This window comes from Macaca nemestrina, chromosome 16 (assembly GCF_043159975.1).
Source record: "Macaca nemestrina isolate mMacNem1 chromosome 16, mMacNem.hap1, whole genome shotgun sequence".
Taxonomy (NCBI): domain Eukaryota; kingdom Metazoa; phylum Chordata; class Mammalia; order Primates; family Cercopithecidae; genus Macaca; species Macaca nemestrina.
Window position 1 is genome coordinate 103,982,216 of NC_092140.1, and position 23,933 is coordinate 104,006,148.

At 41.0% G+C, this 23,933-nt stretch overlaps 1 long non-coding RNA gene across 1 annotated transcript; it reads right to left on the bottom strand.

Annotated features, from left to right (window-relative positions):
- Nucleotides 1–1,140: 1,140 nt before the first annotated feature.
- Nucleotides 1,141–23,244, bottom strand: LOC139359162 (uncharacterized). Its single transcript, XR_011614996.1, has 3 exons — nucleotides 17,705–23,244; nucleotides 16,702–16,897; nucleotides 1,141–2,895 (listed from the first exon to the last, which is right to left on the bottom strand). It is a non-coding gene; the product is annotated as an uncharacterized lncRNA (long non-coding RNA).
- Between the last annotated feature and the right edge of the window lie 689 nt (nucleotides 23,245–23,933).

Genomic DNA, 23,933 nt, shown 5'->3' on the forward strand with positions numbered 1-23,933 from the left:
GGTGAGATGTTATCTCATTGTAGTTTTGATTTGCATTTCCTTGATGATCAATGATGTTGAGCACCTTTCTGTATACCTGTTTGCCATTTGTATGCCACTGTGTGCCTGTTTGCCATTTCTTCTTTTGAGAAATGTCTATTGAGATATTTTGCCCATTTTAAAATCAGATTATTAGATTTTTTTTCCTATTGAGTGGTTTGATCTCCTTATATATTCTGGTTATTAATCTCTTGTCAGATGGATAGTTTGCAAATATTTTCTCCCATTCTGTGGGTTATCTCCTGACTTTGTTGGTTGTCTCCTTTGCTGTGTAGAAGCTTTTGAGTTTGACATGATCCTATTTGTCTATTTTTGCTCTGGTTGCTTGTGCTTCAGGGGTATTACTCAAGAAATCTTTGCTCAGACCAATGTTCTGAAGTTTCCCAAATGTTCTCTTTCAGTAGATTCATAGTTTGACATCTTAGATTTAGGTCTGTGATGCATTTGATTTTTGTGTGTGATGAGAGACAGGGGTCTAGTTTCATCTTCTAAACATGGATATCCAGTTTTCACAGCCCCATGAATTGAAAACACTGTCTTGTCACCAATGTATGTTCTTGGTATTTTTGTTGAGGTGAGTTCCCTGTAGATGTATGAATTTATTTCTGGCCTCTCTATTCTGTTGTACTGGTCCATGTGTCTTTTTTTATGCCAGTTACCATGTTGCTTTGGTTACCCATAGCTCTGTAGTAGAATTTTAAGTCAGGTTATGTAATTCCTTCAGTTTTGTTCTGCTCAGAATGACTTTGGCTGTTCTGGGTGTTTTCTGATTCCATCAGAAAATTTTAGGATTATTATTTCTATTTCTGTGAAGATATCATTGGTATGTTGATAGGGACTTCATTGACTGTGGATTGCTTTGGGTAGGATGGACATTTTAATAATATGGATTCTTGCAATCTATGAAAATGGGGTATCTTCAATTTTGTCTCCTATTCCATTTCTTGAATCAATGTTTTATAGTTCTCACTGTAGAGGTCTTTCACTTCTTAGGTGAAGTGTATTCCTACATATCTTATTTTGTTTGAGCTATTGTAAATGACAATAGTTTGTGATTTCTTTTTCAGATTGTTCAATGTTGGTATATACAAAGGTTACTGATTTTGTATGTTTATTTTTTTATCCTGCAACTTTACTGAATTTGTTTATCAGTTCTTAGGGGGAGTGTTTAGGTTTTCCAAATATAAAATTATATCATCTTCAAACACGGGTAATTTTACTTTTTCCTTTCCAAATAGATCCCCTTTGTTTCTTTCTCTTGTCTGAATGCTCTAGCTAGGACTTCCTGTATTTTTCATCATGTTTAGTTTAATAGTGTAAATCATAGAACCCAAAGAAAGTACCACTAGTGATGCATAAAGTGCTTCCAAGAAGGAGAGAAATAACATTATAAGAAAAAGCTGATTTGCTTGATATGTACCACAGTTTGAGATCTGTATCTTTGCCTGCATTTTCAGACAGATGATTCATCTCAGAAACACATGAAGTAAACTTACGGTATTGATAAATTCAGTGCAGTACTGTAAATATACTTTATATCTTCCTTATAATTTTCTTAACATTTCCTTTTCTCTAGCTTACTTTTGTAAGGGTAACAGTAAGCAGTCTATCATGAAAAGTATTTGATTTTTAATCTAAGTAAAATGTATGTATTATGAAAGTATTTGTGACTGGGGTATAACGAACTAATAAAATCTATTACACATAGGAAATATGTAGGAGAAGAGCTTTTGGAAGAAAAGAAAATAATAACATTAGTAGTTTCTTAGTTCAAGTCATGTAAAACTCTACATTTTACATAGCGTTAATGAAAGATAAGATTCCTCCAATAAAGGCTTCTCCCTTTATCTGATACTGAGTTATCCTACAAGGCCTGTCTGATGATGCTATTGTCATTTACTAATTTTATAAAGCCTATCTCTGAGGTTTTTGTCACAGAAACGGTATGGAAAACTGTCTCTCAAACTATTCCTAAACCTGTTAGGAAAATATGTCTTATTTATACCTAAAATCTGTGAAGGTATTGGATATCATATCATCATCACCACAAAGTATCTACTATTTCAGTATAGCAATATTAATTGTATTTTTATCAGATTAATCCAAACCACATAACACATGTATGTTCTCTATTATCTAAACTTAAAATAAGGAATTTTATTTATGGAGTTTTTTTAATTTAAGCAATTCTCAAGTTCGATCTAGCCTCTGAAATTTTTATATGAAAGACTTAATAAATGATGTATCATTCTCAAAATAATGTCTTTTGTTTAACTTAAACATTATAAATAATATCTTACATATTACAGATGCAGCAGGAGTTGCAAGACAGTACAACGACAGAGATACAAAAGGTATGTTACCAATGTTTATTAATTCAATTCAATTCATTGATTTCTGAAATAAACTATAAATAGTAAATGGCATCCCTTTCTATTGTTTGGTTTATAGATGTTAAATATTTTTTCATACATACCACTAATGAAAGATGAGAAAGCGTTAACATTTATAATGAAAAGCACACTTAACCCGTCGTTAATCATCATGTTCCACAGCTCCAGAGAAATCTCAAGAAGCCTGTGTGTCTTCCTTCCTCTGGCTCTACATTCTCTTCACTTCTGCCGTCCCTATGGACCTGCCAGCCAGCACACTGAAACTGTCCTCAGAAAACAAAGGAATCATCGACTTCCTGCATTTATGGTGGTGATTTAAGGCCAAGAGACAGACTCCAGGCTCATCTAGTCACACTCAGGCTACTCCAGTTCAAAGGCAGCCACATGACAGGTGACATTTTAAATCTCCAGTCATTTACTTGGTCATTGGTTTACTTTTGCCCCCAGGAAAGGTTCCAGATTCCTAGCATGGAGTAAAAACATCCAAATCAGTTTGGCTCCTGTCAAGTTATTCAGCCTCATCTCTCATCACTTGCCATACTCTGCCCCTTCGCTCTAGCATCTCGCCAAAGTTGGCTACGCAGAACACAGGGAACTTCCTCAGCTCCAGCTCTCTGTATGTGTTCTTCCCGCCATCAGAAAAATAAACTAATCTCTAAGAAGAGATTCAGGTCTCCTAATTTTTTATCGTCTCCTATCTTGCTCGTTCTTTTATCTCCCTTTTATATTCTTCAAATTGTTTAACTTCCCACCATATTTCTTTTCATATGACTTCTGAGATTTACTATTACTTTCTCCAACTTCTTTTTAAGCTTCTGAAATTTTTCATGTTTCTTCTGCATTGTTTTCATAGATAATGACTCTTGGTGAAGAATTTGATTTTAGAAAAGTGAGCAGTATGGTGGTTTTAAAATACATCTACTAATTGGTTGACATATTTCTCCCTTGAATTTCCCTCTGTTGAATATGAGCTGGCCTTAGTAACTAGCTTCTGGTGAATATAATACAATGGAATTATATTATATATAGAAGTTATATATATAATTATATATAATATTATATATATATTATATATAGAAGTGCGGTGTCACTTCTAAAGATTAGGCTAGAAAATGTAATACAGCTTCCAGCTTACTTTCTCTCTTTATAGAAGCTTGTCCTTAGAATACAGCCACCATATATCCTGAGGAAGCCCAAGCCACATGGTGAATCCTTATGTAGCTATTCCAGCTGACAGTCCCAGCTAAAGTCTCAGCCAAAAGCCAGCTTCAGCTGCCACAAATGTGAGTAAAAAAACCCTTAGATAATTCTAGTCCTCAGCTTCAAGTGACCATAGCTATTGCCAAGGGAAGAGAAATGAGCTGGCCCCATGGAGCCTTGCCTAGAACTGCAGGTTCAGAACAAAGTAAGTGTTGTTTTGAGACACTGAATTTTGAGGTGGCTTATTATAAGGCAATAGATAACAGATACAAATACTAAATACGGGTTGCTTCCATGAAAAAAATCAATAATAATAAGTACTGAAACAAGTAGGATAGCTTTGTGCCAGCAGGTAGTCAGAGGCTGATAAAAAGAACCTGGAGAAGAACAAGAATGAAATCCAAAGAGCTTCAAAGAGACTGTAAGTAGAAGCTTGGTGGCCCTTGAGCAGAAACCTTACATGCCATATGGAAAGTAGGTGATACACTTAAAGTGCTGAAAGAAAAAGGCTGTGAGCCTAGAATATAATACCCAGCAAAGCTACTCTTGAAAAAGGAATGGGAAATAAAGTTTTCTCAGACAAGCAAGAACCAAGGGAATTCACGTGTAGGCCAGCCCTGGAAGAAATGAGGGTCCTAAATCTGAAAAACGAAGAGACAATATCTACCATTATGAAAATACACAAAAGTCTAAAACTGACTGGTAGAACAGATACACAATTGAAAAAGAGACAAGAATCCAATGTTACCACTACAGAAAACCATTAACTCATATAGATAAACAATATAAAGTGAGAAAGGACCAAAAGATACACAAAACAAACATTAAACAATTAACAAAGTGACAGGAGTAACTCTTTAGCCATCAATACAACATTGAGTGTAAATGGCTTAAATTCTCCAATTAAAAGATACAGCCTGGACGAGTGAATCAAAAAACAAGACCCAAGAAACTCACTTCACCTGAGTGCCAACAGAAAACTCACTTCACCTGTAAAGACACACACACAGACACACACAAAGTTAAGGGATGGAAAAAATATTCAATACAAATTGAAACCTTTTGAAAGCATGCAGTAGTAACTGTACCTACACCAGGCAAAATGGACTTTAAGTCATAAAAACATAAAAAGAGACAAAGAAGATCATTATATAATGAAAAAGCGATCCATTCAGCATGAGGATATAACAATTATAAATATAAATACACCCAACACTTGAGCACCCAGATCAATAAGGAAAATGTCATTATAGCTAAAGAGAAAGGCATACCCTAATGCAATAGTCACTGGATCCTTCAACAGCCCATGTTTAGAAGGGAACAGCACATCTAAAGATTAACAAAGAAACATCAGACATAACCTGCTCTATAGACCAAATGAACCTAAGAGAAATACACAGAACATTTCTTCAAACAACTGCAGAAGACACATCCTTCTTATGAGCACATAGGACATTCTCTATGATGGACCATATGTTAGGCCATAGTAAAGTGCTCTATAAATTTTAAAACCTCAACATCATATAGAGTATCTTCTCTGACCACAAGAGAATTATAGGTATCAATAACAAGAGAAACTTTAGAAACTATAGTTACATGGAAATTAAACATGCTCATGAATGAATACTGGGTCAATGGAGAAATAAAGAAGAAAATAAAAAAATGTCTTCAATGAAAGCAAATAAAAATGAAACACAAAATACCAAAATCTATGGCATACAGCAAGAGTAGTGTTAAGAGGAAAATTTATATCAACAAACACCTATATCAAAAAGCTAGAAAGGCTTCAAATAAACACAGATCACCTGAGGTCAGGAGTTCGAGACCAGCCTGACCAACATGGAGAAACCCTGTCTCTACTAAAAATACAAAATTAGCCGGGCGTGGTGGCACATGACTGTAATGCCAGCTACTTGGGAGGCTGAGGCAGGACAATCACTTGAACATGGGAGGCGGACGCTGCAGTGAGCCGAGATCATGCCATTGTACTCCAGCCTGAGCAACAGGAACGAAACTCTGTCTCAAAAAAAAGAACAAAGTGAAGTCAAAATTTGTAGAAGGAAAGACATAGTAAACATAAGAGCAGAACTCAATGAAATAGAGGCAAACAAAAAATACAAAGGCTGAACAGTTTTTCAAAAGATAAAGAAAACTGGTAAACTGCTACTTATACTAAACATACTAAACAAGAAAAACAGAGAAGAGATCCAAGTAAATAAAACCATAAACAAAACAGGAGATTTTGCAACTGATACCACAGAAGTAGAAATGATTATTAGGGACATTTATGAAAAACTATATGACAACCAATTGGAAAACCTAGAGGAAACTGATAAATTCCTCGACACATGTAACTTACAGGATTTCACAAGGAAAATCTAGAAGACCTGGACAGAGCAGTAACAGGTAACAAGCTTGAACCAGTAATAAGTTCACAAAAAAGTCCCAAACCAATATCTTTACCACCAAATTCTAATTATTTACATTAAAACTAATACCAATTCTTCTCAAACTATTCCAAAAAAAAAAAAAGGAAAAAAGAAAACTACAGGCCAATATCCCTGGTGAACATAGATGCAAAAACCCTCCACAAAATACTAGCAAACCGAATCCAATAGCACAAAAAAATTAATACACCACGATAAGTTGGGACTTACTTCTTCCTGGGATATAAGGATGGCTCAATATATTCAAATTAATACATCTGCTAAATCTCATTTACAGAATAAAAGGGAAAACACACAGAAGTATCTCAACAAATGCAGAAAAGCATGTGATAAGATTCAACATACTTTCATGAGAAAAACTCTCACAAATCAGGCATACAAGGAACATCCCTCAACATAATAAAGGTCACGTATGACAAAAGCCACAACGTACATCATACTGAATAGGGAAAAGCTGAAAGCCTTTCTTCTAAGAACTGGAACAAGACAAGGATACCCACTTTCATCATTCGTATGCAACACAGTACTAGAAGTCCTAGCCAGAGCAAGTGGGCGAGAGAAAGAAATAAAGGGCATCCACATTGGGAAAAAAGTCAAATGGTCTCTCTTCGTAGATGACCTCATCTTACAGAAAAATAAACCTAAAGACTCCATCAAAAGAGATTTAAAACAGATACACAGATTAGCAAAGTTGCAGGATACTAAATCAGCATACAAAAATCAAGTGTTTCTATACACCAATAATGAACTAGCCAACAACTATCAAGAAAGCACTCCCACTTAAAATAGCAACAAAAGATCAAATATCTAGTAATAAATTTAACCAAGGAGGAGAAAGACCTCTACAGGGAACACTAAACAATACTAATAAAAGGAATTGGAAAAGATACAAACAAATGGACAGACATCCCATGGCCATGAATTGGAAGAAATCATATTGTTAAAATAACCATACAACCCAAAGCAATCTACAGATGAAATGCAACCCTTATCAGAATAATGTTGTTTTTCTCAGAAATGGAAAAAACAATCCTAAAATTTGTATGGAACCTAAAAATGATTCCGAATAGCCAAACCGCTCCTGAGCAAAAAGAAAGAAGCTGAAGAAATCACATTACCTGACTTCGAAATATATTAGGAGGCCACATACTCAAAACAGCAGTGTTGATATGCAAACAGATACATCAGTGAAACAGAACTGAAAACTGAGAAATAAATCCACGTATTTACAGCCAACTGATTTTCAACAAAGGCGCCAAGAAGATACACTTGGGAAAGAACACTGTTTTCAATAAATGGTGCTGGGAAAGCTGGATATCCAGAATAATGAAACTGGGTTCTTACCTCTCACCATATATAAAATGCACTCTGAATGGGTGCATTCAACATTATAAAATTACTAGAAGAAAACTCAGGATAAATGCTTCAGAACATTGGTCTAGGCAATGATTTTATGGCTAAGACTTCAAAAGCATAGGCAAAACTTCCCAAATAGACCACTGAGACTATAGTGAAAAACCTGCAAACAAAGGAAACAACCAACGGAGTGAAGAGGCAGTCTGAAGAACAGGTGTAAGTATTTTCAAATGAGTCATCTAACAAGGGACTAACATCCAGAATATACAAGAATCTCAAACAGCAACAAAAATAATCTAATTAAAGATTAAATCAAAGATCTGAAGGACATTTGTCAAAAGAACATGCACAGATGGCTAACAAATGGATGAAAAAATATTCAACATCACTAATTGTCAGGGAAATGCAAATCAAAACCACTATGAGATACCATCTCACATGTGTCAGAATAGCTATCATTGAAAAGTAAAAAAATAACAGGTTCTGGTGAGGCTACAGAAAAAAAGGGAATGCTTACACACTACTTGTGAGAATATAAGTTTAGCCACAATGAAAACCAGTCTGGTGATTTCTCGTAGAACTTAGAACTACCATTTGACCCAGCAATCTCATTACTAGGTATATACCCAAAAGAAAATAAATTGTTCTACCATAAAGACACATGTATGTTCCTCGCAGCACTATTCACAGTAGCAAAGACAGAAAATCAATCTAAATGCCCATCAATGGCAGAGTGGATAAAGAAAATGTGGTACCATGAAACCCTTTGCAGCCATTACGAACAATGAGATAATGCTCTTCACAGCAACATGGATGGAGATGGAGGCCATTATTCTCAGTGAACTAACACAGGAGAAGAAAACCAAACATCGCAGGTTCTCACCTCTAAGTGGGAGCTAAACACTGAGTACACATGGTCAAAAAGAAAGGAACAACAGACACTGGGGCCTACTTGAGGCTGGAGGCTGAGATGAGGGTAAGGATTGAAAACCTACCTATTAAATTCTATGCTTATTACCTAGGTGACAAAATAATCGGTACATCAAATCCCTCAGCACAGAATTTATCTGTAGAACCAACCTGCACATGTACCACTGAAAGGAAAATAAGAGATAAAAGATTATATTTTAAAAAGAGGCCCCGGCCGGGCGCGGTGGCTCAAGCCTGTAATCCCAGCACTTTGGGAGGCCGAGGCGGGCGGATCACAAGGTCAGGAGATCGAGACCACAGTGAAACCCCGTTTCTACTAAAAATACAAAAAATTAGCCGGGCGCGGTGGCGGGCGCCTGTAGTCCCAGCTACTCAGGAGGCTGAGGCAGGAGAATGGCGGGAACCCGGGAGGCGGAGCTTGCAGTGAGCCGAGATCGCACCACTGCACTCCAGCCTGGGCAACAGCGTGAGACTCCGTCTCAAAAAAAAAAAAAAAAAAAAAAAAAAAGGCCCCAGGAGCCAGCTCCCCAGGTATATTTTATCCAGGTGGTCTTCACGTCTGTCTGTAGGTTTGTGTAGATTTGGCTACAAATGGCCAGAGCAGGCTTACTCAAGAATGGGTAGACATCAGCATCTGTGCCCATTTTTCTGACCCTAAAGGCCCCAGTAACCCTCAGTACAGATCTCCATGGCCTGGCTGTCCTACCTTCCCAGCATCAAGTTCTGTCTCCCACACGTGCAATGTCCCCAACATACCCCGAGGACTCAGACCAAGCCTTGCTGCCTCTCCACTGTCTGCCCCACCATTGGTGTCCAATAGAAAACCACCTCTCCTGACTTACAGGTTCAGGATAGGTGGACAGCTTTCCCACCAAGGAATGTTAGCCCTTTGGCTTGGTCTGTTTGAAACTGCTGGCCTGCTCTTTGCCAGGGGAATGTGGTCACATAGAACTTGCCAGGAAGAACTCCAGCGGCCTTTCGTTCTCACTTCAGTTACAGGAGGGGACCCAAAGCCCGGCCAGAAAGCTTGCAGAGCTCCAGACCTCAGGCCAGATGTTTGGCCTGTGGCCTCAGGGCTCTTTGTATCTCTAAGACTTTCATGTGCACAACACACATCCGTCGTGCTGAAGCCACCCCACCACACAAGGTGGGCACTGGTTTTCACAATGGGATCGTCCATCCACCTGGACAGGCAGTGTCCCAACAGTCCGCTTTAGACATGGGGTATTAAAGTTTTGTAATTAGTATACAACTATAGTCTTAATTATTTCGGTTAATTACCACCTTTATTTAAAATAACTAAGTCTTGTTTTCTTCAGACACAGAGAAAACTCAAGACAGGAATCTAAGGCCTGCCTAGATGATATTTACAAGTACACACTTTAGATTACGTTATTGATGTTAAGATAACAAAACAAGTGCATATTAAAAATCAGCCAAAACCTTTGGACACTCTGCTGATATGTAAATCATTTGATAATGTATAAGAATAGGAAAAAATTGATGTAGCAGAAGCAGCCATCATCCCCCTAAGAACATAACTCCACTGACCTGGGAACCACACCCCCATCTGCCACAGTGGCTGCAGCAAGCACCATCCAAGGAGAGTCTGAGCTCAGACCCAACTAACTGTGCCCTCGCCTGATGGTTTTTCTCTACCCGTCCCAATAGCCAAAGATAAATGACATAAACTCTTGGGAGCTCCATGGCCCCACCCATCACCTGAGAAACCCGAGTACTTATCCTGGCCAATCCAGGGCAAGTTTACATCTCCCTTCTCCTGCCGCAGTTGGTGCTCTCTTGCAAGTGCCACCTGCCGGCTGAAGGCCAACCAACTCAAGCTATTACAGCAACTCCTCCCAGAAAAATCCTGCTCCAAAGAAGCTAACCAGAGGTGTGTCCACAAGGCAGCTTCACTCTTAGCATAACCAGCATTCAAGAAAGCCAGTGCACTAAACAAAACTACAACCAAGGACTCCCACAGAGTCCACTTCACTCCCCTGCCACCTCCACTGAAGCAGGTGCTGGTATCCACGGGTGGGAGACGCAAAGACAAATCACATCACAGGACTGTTAGCAGACATCCCCAGTACCACCCTGGAGGCTGGTAGCACTGCTGGGTAGCTAGACCCAGAAAGGCAATAACAATCACTGAAGTCTGGCTCTCAAGAAGCTCCATCCCTAGAAAAAGGAGGAGAATACCACATCAAGGGATCACCTCGTGGGGAAAAAAAATCTGAACAACCGCCCTTGAGTTCCAGATCATTTCACTGAAACAGTCTACCCAAATAAAAAGAAATCAGAAAAGTAATTCTAGTAATATGACAAATCAAGTTTCTGTAACACCCTAAAAAGATCACACTAGCTCTCTAGCAATGGACACAAACCAAGACAAAATCTTTGAATTGCCTGAAAAAGAATTCAGAAAGTTAATTATTAAGCTACTAAAGGAGGCACCAGAGAAAGGTGAAAACCAACTTAAATTTTAAAAATAAGCTCTGAGGGGAAAAATGGCAGATGGGAAGCAGGACAGAGAGAGCAGTGTGTGGAGACTTGCATCAAGAATTTTTGCTCCAGAACTACTGCAGGAAGAATTCACAAAAGTCAAGAAAATCCATGGACCTTCTGAAGAAGTGGATTGCTCCCGCAGGTCCTGCAGGACCCGGGAAACAGCCCAAATACTGTGAATGCCCAAGCTGTGAAAGTGAGAAAGGGGGAGCATCTGCCCCTGAATGCATACCCTCACTGGGAAACCTGAAGGTCTAGATCATAGGAGAAGGATCCGATCTTACCTGAAGCTGAGTCAGTTTAGAGATCTGAGCAAAACACGGGTAGAGGAAGCAGCAGAAAAAGCCCTGTGGGCTCTCTGGGTCCCCCGGGAAGCTATTTCATACCTGTCTCACAGGAGTCCTAGGGGAGAGCTGCCAGTGGTACTGGGAAAAGACCACAATGAGAGGGAAACCTCCAGCCGAATGTTGTAACAATTCCAACTGAATGTGAAGTCTCCTGGCCAAAACTTGGGGGAGGGCATGAATCCTGTGTGCAGACTCAACAGGTGGGGAAGCACGAAAGCCCTGCTTGCTTTTGCACCTGGGAGGCTGGAAGCCTGGGGCAAGTTCTCAGCCTCGCTCACCCCCTGCCTGGAAACAGACTTAGAGCTGTTGGTGGGGGTGCACAGTGGGAGTGAGACCGGCCTTTTGGGTTGTGTGGGAGCTGGGTGAGGCCTGTGACTGAGAGCTTTCCCCAACTTCCCTGATAACCTGCATGACACAGCAGAGGCAACCACAGTCCTCCTAGGTACATGTCCTTTGTCTTCATCTCCCAGAGCAGTTGCAGCAATACCTGCCCAAGGAGAGTCTGAGCCCAGACCTGCCTAGCCCTGCCCCGACCAGATGGTCCTTCCCTACCCACCCTGGTAGCTGAAGACAAAGGACATGTACTTGTGAGTTCTAGGGCCCCACCCAGTGTCTATTCTTACACTACCACAACTGTTGCTCTCTTGAAAACGTCACCTGGCAAGAGGCCAACCAGGACAAAAATAGTGCATTAAACAACCAAAACTAAGGACCCTCACAGAATCCATTTTACTCTCCTGCCACCTTCACCAGAGCAGCTGCTGGTGGTATCCATGGCTGAGAGACCTGCAGACGGTCCACATCACAGGACTCTGTGCAGGCACCCCCCAGTACCAGCGTGGAACCTGGCAGCCCTGTTGGGTGGCTAGATCCAGAAGAGAGATAACCATCACTACAACTCGGCTCTCAGGAAGCCACATCCCTAGGAAAAAAGGGAGAGTACTACATCACAGGAATAGCCTGTGGGACAAAAGAATCTGAACAGCAGCCTTGAGCCCTAGATCTTGCCTCTGACATAGCCTACCCAAATGAGAAGGAAACAGATAAACAATTCTGGTAATATGACAAAATGAAGTTCTTTAACACCTCCAAAAAAATCACACTAGTTCAACAGCAATGGATCCAAACCAAGAAGAAATCCCTGATTTACCTGAAAAACAATTCAGAAGTTCAGTTATTAAGCTAATTAAGGAGGCACCAGAAAAAGGTGAAGTCCAATTTAAGGATATCCAAAAAATACAAGAAACGAGGGGAGATATCTTCAGTGAAATAGATAGCATAAATAAAAAAACAATCACAGCTTCAGGAAATAAAGGATGTACTTCGAGAAATGAAAAATGTTCTGAAAACTCTCAGCAATAGAATCAAGCAGAAGAATTTCAGAGCTCAAAGACAAAGTTATTGAATTAACCCAATCCAACAAAGACAATGAAAAAAGAATAAGAAAAAATGATCAAAGCCTCCAAGAAGTTTGGGATTATGTTAAGTAACCAAAGCTAAGAATGATTGGCATTCCTGAGGAAGAACAGAAATCTACAAGTTTGGAAAACATATTTTGGGAAATAATCAAGGAACACTTCCCCAGCCTTGCTAGAGGCCTACACATTCAAATAAAATAATCTAAAAGGACATCTGGGAAATTCATCACAAAAAGATCATCACCTAGGCACATTGTTATCAGGTTATCTAAAGTCAAGATGAAGTTAATAATCCTAAGAGCTGTGAGGCAAAAGCGCCAGGTAACCTATAAAGAATATATCAGATTAACAGATTTCTCAGCAGAAACCCTACAAGCTAGAAGTCATTGGGGCCCTATCTTCACCTTCCTTAAACAAAACAGTTACCAGCCAAAAATTTTGTATAAGGTGGACCAGATGGCTATTACCTTGCCATGTCTAAGTTGGATCAGATGGCTCTCACTTTGTAGCTTCATAAATGAAGGAAAGATACAGTCTTTTTCAGACAAACAAATGCTGAGAAAATTTGCCACTACCAAGCCAGCACTACAAGAACTGCAAAAGGAGCTCTAAATCTTGAAACAAATCCTGAAAATACATAAAAACAGAAACTCTTTAAAGCATAAATCTCCCAGGACGACCATAGACATGGCAAAGCAAGAGCCATCTGCTTGACCTTAGACATGGCAAGGCAATAGCCCATTGTCTGAGTTCAACCAGATGGCTCTCGCCTTGCCATGTCTAAGGCTGACCAGATGGCTCTCACCTTGCCATGGCTAAGGTCGACCAGATGGCTTCTGTGTGCCTATGTCTAAGGTCAATCAGATGGCTCTTGCCTTGTTCTGTGTAAGGTCAACTAGACGGCTCTCACTTTTCCACGTCTCACAGGACTTATAAAAATATAACACTGAAAAAAAAACCATGGTATACAGGCAACAAATAGCATGATGAATGGAATAGTACCTCACATCTCAATATTAACGCTGAATGTTAATGGTCTAAATGCTCTGCTTAAAAGATATAGAATTGTAGAATTGATAAGAATTCACCAACCATCTGCCTGCTGCCTTCAAGAAACTCACCTAACACATAAGGACTCATATAACTTACCGTAAAGGGGTGGAAAAAAACATTCCATACAAATGGACACCAAAAGTAACCAGGAGTATCTATTCTTACATCAGACAGAAAAAACTTGAAAGCAACAGCAGTTAAAAAAGATGAAGAGCCAGCACGCCCAAGATGGCCAAATAGGAACAGCTCCAGCCTCCAGCTCCCAGCGTGAGTGACACAGAAGATGGGTGATTTCTGCATTTTCAACCGAGGTACCGGGTTCATCTCACTGGGGCATGTTGTGTCGGACAGTTGGCGCTGGTCCGCGGGTGCAGCCCGACCAGCAAGAGCTGAAGCAGGGCGAGGCATCGCCTCACCTGGGAAGCGTAAGGGGGAAGGGAATTCCTTTCCCTAGCCAAAGGAAATTGAGACACACACACCTGGAAAATCGGGTAACTCCCACCCTAATACTGCGCTTTACCAAGGGTCTTAGCAAACGGCACATCAGGAGATTATATCCCACACCTGGCCCAGAGGGTCCCACGCCCACGGAGCCTCCCTCATTGCTAGCACAGGAGTCTGAGATCTAACTGCAAGGCAGCAGCGAGGCTGGGAGTGGGGTGCCCACCATTGCTGAGGCTTAAGTAGTTAAACAAAGCCGCCGGGAAGCTTGAATTGGGTGGAGCCCACCACAGCTCAAGGCAGCCAGCTTGCCTCTGTAGACTCCTCCTCTGGGGACAGGGCATAGCTGAACAAAAAGCAGCAGAAACCTCCTCGGCAAACTTAAATGCCCCTGTCTGATAGCTTTGAAGAGAGCAGTGGACCTCCCAGCATGGATTGAGATCTGAGAAGGGACAGACTGCCTGCTCAAGTGGGTCGCTGACCCCTGAGTAGCCTAACTGGGAGACATCCCCCACTAGGTGCAGACCGACACCTCACACCTCACACGACGGGGTACACCCCTGAGACGAAGCTTCCAGAGCAAGAATCAGACAGCAACACTCGCTGTTCAGCAATATTCTATCTTCTGCAGCCTCGGCTGCTGATACCCAGGCAAACAGGGTCTGGAGTGGACCTCAAGCAAACTCCAACAAACCTACAGCTGAAGGTCCTGACTGTTAGTAGGAAAACCAACAAACAGAAAGGACACCCACACCAAAACCCCATCAGTACGTCACCATCCTCAAAGACCAAAGGCAGATAAAACCACAAAGATGGGGAAAAAGCAGTGCAGAAAAGCTGGAAATTCAAACAATCAGAGCACATGGTTTGAACGTGTATTGGGCCCTTCTATGTACGACCTCTGTGATCCCATCATTGCTGTTCATTTCTTCCAGCAGAGGAATGACACACTTCTCCCTTTAATTGCCAAATTATCTCCAATTCTGAATTAGTGGAATATAATTTAATATGATTTTACTGTAATTCAGAGTCATTCTCTGCCAGGTACTGCTGGGCTAGGATAAAATGAGATCTGAATTACATTAAAATAATTAATTTTTCCAAGAGAAGAGGTGACAGAATGTTTTCAGTGGGTGTGTAATTTAGATAACCTAGATGCAATAAGCTGAATAAAAGCATTTAATCCAGCACGTTCATATTTTAACTTGATCATCAGCAATAGGAGTTTGAAACCCTTTGCGCTGCAGGTCCTGCACAACTGAATTCAGTTCCTTGTGCACAGCAGTGTTCGCTAGAGGTGCCTGGAGGTCTGAAGGTGTGCCCTTTTATAGGCAGGAATTCCACCAGGATGGGTATAGCTTGTTGTTTTAAAAGGCTTGGGACTGGATACGATTGCCCAAGGAGACAGCGTAGACAGCGAGGAGGGCTGAGCATGAATGGGATGAGCCACCGGCACAAAAACGGCAGGTAGGAAGGCAGTAAAGAAACGAGCAGGGCCCAAACCAGCAGACTGTGGCATGCCATGATGGAGACTGAAGACAAGCAAAACCACAGGCGACTGTAGTTTTGTTCCCTGTTGAAGGAGAGACACTCTATTACGGAAGACCTGGACTTCAGTTCGGCTTAGGTTCCTTAGCAAAGGACAAAATGGGGAGAGAAGACAGGGAAGCGGGGAAGAAAAACTCACTCACTATGTGAGCCAAACATCGCATGCAGTTGTACCAACCAACTAAACATGGACAATGACAAAGAACTGTGGTTTCCGCTGCTCTCAAACCACTACTGAGATCACCAAGTTTTAAGCTTATTTCAAGATTATTTATAGGTGATTCCCTAATTGGGAAAGTCATTTTTGAATCTCTTCTCTTCTAAAATAGATCCAGAAAAATTAACAAACTTTATTCCAGTAAGAAAGTTTGGGATGTGCTGCTTCAGCCCCTGTCCTAAGGAAATTATCAAGCCTGGAGGGTGGGGTGCTATCAACTGCCTGCGCCCATGTTACCTTCTGACATCCAGAAGCTTCCCTGTGCCAGATGGAGCCACCACCGTGGGGAGGAGAGTACAAAGAGCAGAGGATCGACAGAAACCACACCTGCAGGGAGCAAACACCGTCACACCCCACTGCTGTCCATGCAAACGCGTTTACCTAGTTACTCTTACCATCTCCCTCAGTGTGTTGAATCTATTCTGGGGTTAGACAAGCTGCCAGACTTATCTGCTATGTTTAATAAAAACAATTTTGGCTTTCAATGGTAAAGGAAGAATCAGGGCTATTAAAATACTCAAGAGTGAGAAAGTTGAAAAAAGACGTAGATTGTGTTTGGCCTGTCTTCTCCCCACCGTAAGGGGTTGCCACTCAGCTAGAGGCCTCCTGGTTCGTGTGGGCCAGCCCTCAACACCTCAGTGACCAAACTAAATATAACCCTCACTAGGGCTTCCTGTACTTGGCAAGACCCAGGGGTAGACCTGGGCTACACCTGGGCTACCAAACAAAACCTTGTGTTCTTAGAGCATGGTAACAAGAAAAAGAGCTGTATTCCGCAGCAGTAGCATTTTTATTTTCACCTACCTGCAGCCATTACTGCATTGACCTCTGGAAATGTCACATCAGCTGCTCTCGAGACAAAATACCATTTGCTATTTTTTTTTTCTCTAGGCCCTGTCCCTGTGATGTTCAGCGGTGGATGGAGTTGGCGGGATTTGCCCGTGGCTTGCGGCAAACTCAGTGGATTGTATCAAATCCAGAGTTCAAGCTCTTTCCATGTCTGGAAAACAGGTAGGATTTATCAGAACCTTTATAAATGTTGTGAAAAATGAAGGTGAGTAAACACCTGTGTTTCCAGCATCTAGTATACATCTTAAAATCTGAGATAAGAACTTCTCTGTTGGCCGGGCGGGGTGGCTCAAGCCTGTAATCCCAGCACTTTGGGAGGCCGAGACGGGCGGATCACGAGGTCAGGAGATCGAGACCATCCTGGCTAACACGGTGAAACCCCGTCTCTACTAAAAAATACAAAAAACTAGCCGGGCGAGGTGGCGGGCGCCTGTAGTCCCGGCTACTCGGGAGGCTGAGGCAGGAGAATGGCGTAAAAACCCGGGAGGCAGAGCTTGCAGTGAGCTGAGATCCGGCCACTGCACTCCAGCGTGGGCGACAGAGCGAGACTCCGTCTCAAAAAAAAAAAAAAAAAAAAAAAAAAAAAAAAAAAAGAACTTCTCTGTTTTGATTGTAAAAAGAAAGAGAACAGTAACACAGAAACTTCGTGTCCCAAATAGAGCATAGACACCTTATCTGTTACTCATAGTAATCCTCCCTTAAATTTGTGTAACATGTAAAGTTCTACAAGGTACTTATACCTCCCTTATCTAATTCAATCTTCATAACCACCCTGGGCAATACTAATACTATAAACCAGTCTCCAGCCTCAAGGTTGGTGCTCTTGCCACTGCCCAGGTGAAGCTGCAGAGCTGCGGCCCCCTCTCTCCATGGTTGCCTCTGTCTGGCCGTCTCAGGCCTCAGCTCTGCCCCATCTGCATCCTAAGAGTTAACGAAGCATGGAATTGGGGGGTGTTACCTGAGCATCAGTCAGTTTCGCCAGGAGACCTGGTACTTGTCTTTGTTTCTGTTGGTCTCTTTAGGGAAAGCTGGGGATGCGTCCTTCCAGGACTTGCTGGTTTTAGCGCTCTTGTCTGGCTTTGCCTGTGTAAATATACCTGTGCTATGCAGCTGCGCGGGTGTCCCCAGAAGAGGGATTGCTGCAGTCTTTGATTGCCCTTTTGTCTTCTAGGAATAATGGCCTTATATTCTGGAGTGACACCTACTATGATTCGAGCATTCCCTGCCAGTGGAGCACTCTTTTTGGCCTGCGAGTATAGCAGGAAGTCGATGATGAGCCAGTTGGATGCATACTGAAGTGTCCTGGAGGGCCTGAGCCAAGCACAGGTGTTTGAGGACTATAGTTCATCTCAGGGTTTCTTGGAGTACAAGACCAGCGTGAAGTTATTCTGATTTCTTGGGAATTTTGCTTTTCTGTCTTCCCTTATACCCTACATCTTAAATTGTATGGAAGAACCTCTATTTTGCATCATATCATTTCTGCCCATAATTGTACTGAAATAGAGAAGTCACTGCTCTTTCCCTTGATAAAATGGAGAGTGGTCAGCAGCCTTCTGCACCTAATTCAAAAGGCTGAGTATAGCTCTCTCAGGGCCTTTACATAAACCTCTACTTGCATATGCAATTTGGACAGTTATGTGTTGAGGGAAACACAGTTTGGTTCCATGTTTGTTTCACATATTACCGGAAAAACCCAGAGGTGATCATTTCCTCATGAAGATGCTTGTAAATGGTTGCTTAACCCATTCTAGATGTAGGATCTGCTTAACGTGTGTACTATTCTAAGCGGTTGATTTTTTTTTTTTTTTTTTTTTTTTTAGTATGGAGTCTTGCTCTCTTGCCCAGGCTGGAGTGCAGTGGTGCAATCTCAGCTCACTGCAACCTCTGCCTCCTGGGTTCAAGCAATTCTCCTGCCTCAGCGTCCCGAATAAGTGGGATTACAGGGGTGTGCTACCACACCGAGCTAATTTTTGTATTTTTAGTACAGACGGGGGTTTCACCATGTTGGTCAGGCTGGCCTCGAACTCCTGACCTCGTGATCCACCTGCCTCGGCCTCCCAAAGTGCTGGGATTACAGGCGTGAGCCACCAAACCCGGCCAAATAAAACATATTTGTAACCAACAAAAATTAAGGACAAAGAAGGGCATTCCTTGTAGAATGATAAAGGCACAATTCAACCAGAAGACTTAGTCTAAATATGTGTGCACCCAACACTGGAGCACCCAAATTCATAAAACAAGCTTTTCCTGGCCTACAAAAAGATTCAGACACACAATAACAGCAGGAGACTTCAACAACCCACTGAAAGCAACTGACAGATCATTGAGGTCGAAAACTAACAAACTCTGTACTTACACTTGACAGTTGACCAATTGGACCTGATAGACATCTACAGAACACTTGGCCCAACAAACATTCTCATGTGCACACAGAACATATTCTAAGATCAACCACATTGTTGGCCATAAAGAAAGCTTCAATAAATTCAAAAAGTTTGAAATCATACCAGGCACACACTCTGACCACAGTGTGACAAAAGCAGAAATCAGTAATAAGAAGATTTCTCAAAACTACATAAATACATGGAAATTATATAATTTGCTCCTGAATAACTCCGGGGTGAAAATCTGAATTGCACTTAAGGAACTAGAAAAAAAGAATAAACTAACCCCAAAGCTGGCAGAAGAGAAATAACTAAAATTAGAGAAGCACTGAATGAAGTGCTTTTTGAAGTGCTGTTTTTTTTTTTAAGACAAGATACAAAAATCCACACACAAGATCAATGAAACCAATAGTTAGTTTTTGCAAAAAATAAACAAGACCGATAGCCTGATTGATAGCTAAACAAAGAAAAAAAGAGCCAAATAAGTACAATCATAAATGAGAGATGACATTACAACCAATCCCACAGAAATACAAAAGATCCTCAGAGAATACTATAAACAACTCTATGCAAACAAATGAGATAATCTAGAGGAAATGTTTAAATTCCTGGAAACATACAATCTCCCAAGATTGAATTAGAAAGAGATTGAAACCTTAAATAGACAAATGTCGAGTTCCAAAATCAAATCATTAATAAAAAATCTACCAACCAGGAAAAGCCCTGGACCAGATGAAGCCAGAGCTGAATTCTACCAGATGTACAGAAAACTGGAACTAGTTCTATTGAAACTGTTCTGAAGAACTGAGGATGAGAGGCTCCTCCCTAACTCATTCTATGAAGCCAGTATCAGCCTAATACCAAAATCTGGCAGAGAAACACACAAAAAGAAAACTTCAGGCCAATTACTCTGATTAACATAGACACAAAAATTCTTAACAAAATAACTAGGAAACAGAATCCAGCAGCACATCAATAAGTTAATATAACCACAATCGAGAAGGCTTCAGTCCAGGGATGCAAGGCTGGTTCAACATATTCAAATCAATAAATGTGATTCACCACATAAACAGAACTAAAAGCAAAAACCATATGATCATCTCAATAGATGCAGAAACAGCTTTTGATAAAATCCAACATCGCTTCACGTTAAAAACCTCAACAGACTAGGCATCAAGGGAACATACCTCAAAATAATAAGAGCCATCTATGACAAACCCACAGCCACCAACCTACGGAATGGGCAAAAGCTGGAACCAATCCCCATGAGAAATGGAACAAGACAATGATGCCCACTCTCCCCACTCCTATTCAACATAGCACTGGAAGCCCTACCTAGAGAACTCAGGCAGGAGAAAGAATAGGCATCCAAATAGGAAAAGAAGAAGTCAAACTATCTCTCTTTGCTGATGATATGATTCTCTATCCAGAAAACCAAAGACTCACCAAAAGGCTACTAGAACTGATTAACCAGTTTAGCAAAGTTTCAGGATAAAAAATCAATGTATAAAAATCAACAGCATTTCTATACACCAAGAATGTCCAGGCTGAGGGTTAAATCAAGAACAGAATCCCATTTACAGTAGCAACAAAGAAAATGAAATACCTACGAATACAGCTGACAAAGGATGTGAAAGATCTCTACAGGAGCTACAAAACACTGCGGAAAGAAATCAGAGAAAACAAAATTAAATGGAAAAACATTCCATGCTCATGGATTGGAAGAATCAGTATCATTCAAATAGCCATACTGCCCAAAGCAATTGACAGATTCAGTGCTATTTCTATCAAACCACCAATGTCATTTTTCACAGACTTAGAAAAAAGTATTCTAAAATTCATGTGAAACCAAAATAGGGCCTCAATAGCCAAAGCAAATCTAAGCAAAAGGGCAAAGCCGGAGGCTTCAAACTATAAGGCTATAGTATCCGAAACAGCATGGTACTGGTACAAAAGCAGACATATAAACCAATGGAACAGAGTAGAAAACCCAGAAAGTCTTACACTTAGAACCATCTGATATTGCAAGGCTGACAGAAACAAGCAATGGGGGGAGGACTCCCTATTCAATAAATGGTGTTGGGGTAACTGGCTAGCTATATGTAGCCAGACCATACCTTTCATGAGATACAAAAATTAACTGGAGATAGATGAGAGATTGAAATGTAAGACCTCAAGTGATAAAAATCCTAGAAGAAAACCTCAGAAATACCCTTCTTGACATTGGCCTTGGGAAATAATTTTTCACTAAGTCCCCAAAAGCAATTGCAATAAAAACAAAGATTGACAAGTGGGACCTAATAAAACTAAAGCGCTTTAGCACAGCAAGAGAAACGATCAACAGAGTCAACAGACAGTCTACAGAACAGGAGAGAACATTTGCAAACTATGCATCCAACAAAGGTCTAATATCCAGATTGTCAGAGAAGTGCAAATCAAAACCACAATGAGATATCCTCTCGCACTAGTCAGAATGGCTGTTAATAAAAGGTAAAAAACAACAGATGCTGGCAAGGCTGCAGAGAAAAGGGAATGTTTATACATTGTTGGTGGGAGTGTACATTAGTTCAGCCACTGTGGAAAGCAGTCTGGAGATTTCTCAAAGAACTTAAAACAGAGCTACCATTTGACCCAGTAATCCCATTATTGGATATATACCCAAAGGAATAAAGACCATTCTACCAAAAGACACACACACTGATAAGTTCATTGCTGTGCTAGTCACAATAGCAAAGATATGGAATCAACCTAGGTGCCCATCAATGGTGGACTGGATAAAGAAAATGTGGTACATACGCACTGGAATTCTACACAGCCATGAACATGAGTGAAATCATGTCTTTTGTAGCAACATAGATTGGAGCTGGAGGCCATTATCCTAAGCAAATTAATGCAGGAACAGAAAACCAAATACCACATGTTCTCACTTATGAGAGACAGGTGCTCTTGGACATAAGGATGGGAACAGTAGACACTGTGGACTACTAGAGGGGGGTGGAGGGAGAGGGATGCGGGTTGAAGAACCACCTGTTGGGCACTATGCTCACTAACGAGGTGCAATATACTGATGTAACAAACTTGCACACATACCCCCTTTTGTCAAATTAAAGTTAAAACATTTAAAACATAAGTATCATTCTGATCTAAGTTTCTTGAGTTGTTCAAAGAATCATTCGTTTTGTATTATAAGAAAGCAATACCCATAAAGGCCTTAAACAAGTTTTCCTTGAATAAACAAAAGCAGAATAGTGTGACAACTCATAATTTCCAGAAATTGTGGTGGGTCTTGGAGGTCTGGGGAAGAGAAACCTTAATGGTAATCTTATTTCAAAAAGTGAAATTCTTAAAATAAAAAAGGGCGTTTCCTTCCTTCCTGTATTTCTAGTACTGAAAAAGACAGACTTTAATCTTCACTGAGCCAGCTAAGTATTTTCCTCCCTATTCACCTAAACCCAGGACATAATCTGCCCTCTGTAGATTATTGCTGTGTGAATTCTAAAGGAAATAGTATAACCTATGTTGTGCCTACACATGTTTCTGTCATATGAATGGCAGGGTTTAGTATTAACATGAAAGGAATTTGAAAGTATGTTCTATGATCTTTTCCTCAAAGGGGAGCCAAATCAGGGGGAGTAAAGGAAAAAGGCCTTTAGTTAGGCTGCTGCACTGGCAGTTGGAACTTTTTTTGGAATATTTAGAGGAGAAAAAAATCACCTGCAGTGAGGCCACTCACCCGCCTAGTGGGGCTCCTGGCTCCTGGCAGGTTGCTGCCTTCCATGCCTACCATGGCTCAGGGCTCTACTCTCCTCTGTGCCACTCTGGTACTCACAGCCCTTACAGCAAGTATTTTTCTGTTTCCACTCAAAAATTAAAAAGCTCCTATGGCAAACTCCAGACATTTGAGCTGCTGACGTGGGTGGTCCGAGTGGTTAGTGTGCTGGTTACAAAGTTGCTATGCTGGAGAGATTTGCCCTGAACTCTCAAACCCTGTATTTTCATGAACTGCTGCTTCTTTTGGTGCTTTCTGTAGAGTGCGGGGTTTTTCAGAAATGAGTGTATCGTGTGTTAGCAGTGACACTTGTCTTACCAGTTGTTACCTTTCATTTCGTGATGAACTCACCTTGGTCTAGATTGTTGAGGGCCTTGCCAATAAAAGGAAAATCATTCAAATAAGAATAATGTCAATAAAGCCAAAATAGAACATTTTCAAGGACAATCACGGCCTGAAGATACAGTGGCAAAAAAGGTATTTTGAATAAAGCAACACCCACAGGCTGGGCGTGGTGGCTCATGCCTGTAATACCAGCACTTTGGGAGGCTGAAGCAGGCAGATTGCTTGAGTTCAGGAATTTGAGCCCAGCCTGGGCAACAATGGCAAAACCTTGTCTCTACTAAAATTACAAAAAATTAGCCGGGTGTGCTGGCATGCGCCTATGTGCTCCCAGCTACTCGGGAGGCTGAGGTGGGAGAATCACCTGAGCCTGGGAAGTTGAGGCTGCAGTGAACCAAGATCACACCACTGCACTCCAGTCTTGACAATCAGAGTGAGATGCTGTCTCAAAAAATAAAAAATACAAATAAAAAATTTGTTAAAGTAGCATCCAGCACCAAAGAGGAAATAATAATGGTTTCCTGTAGACATAAGGCTAACCAGTGTTTGTAACGAAAAGGTAACTCCCTTCAGAGTTCCCCAAGCTTAGGTGAAGCTGGTTGTGAGCGGGAGTAGTGGATTTCAAAATAATACGCCTAGATTACTCTAAGAACACGTATTTCTTTTGACTTCACTTACAATTTTATACAAAA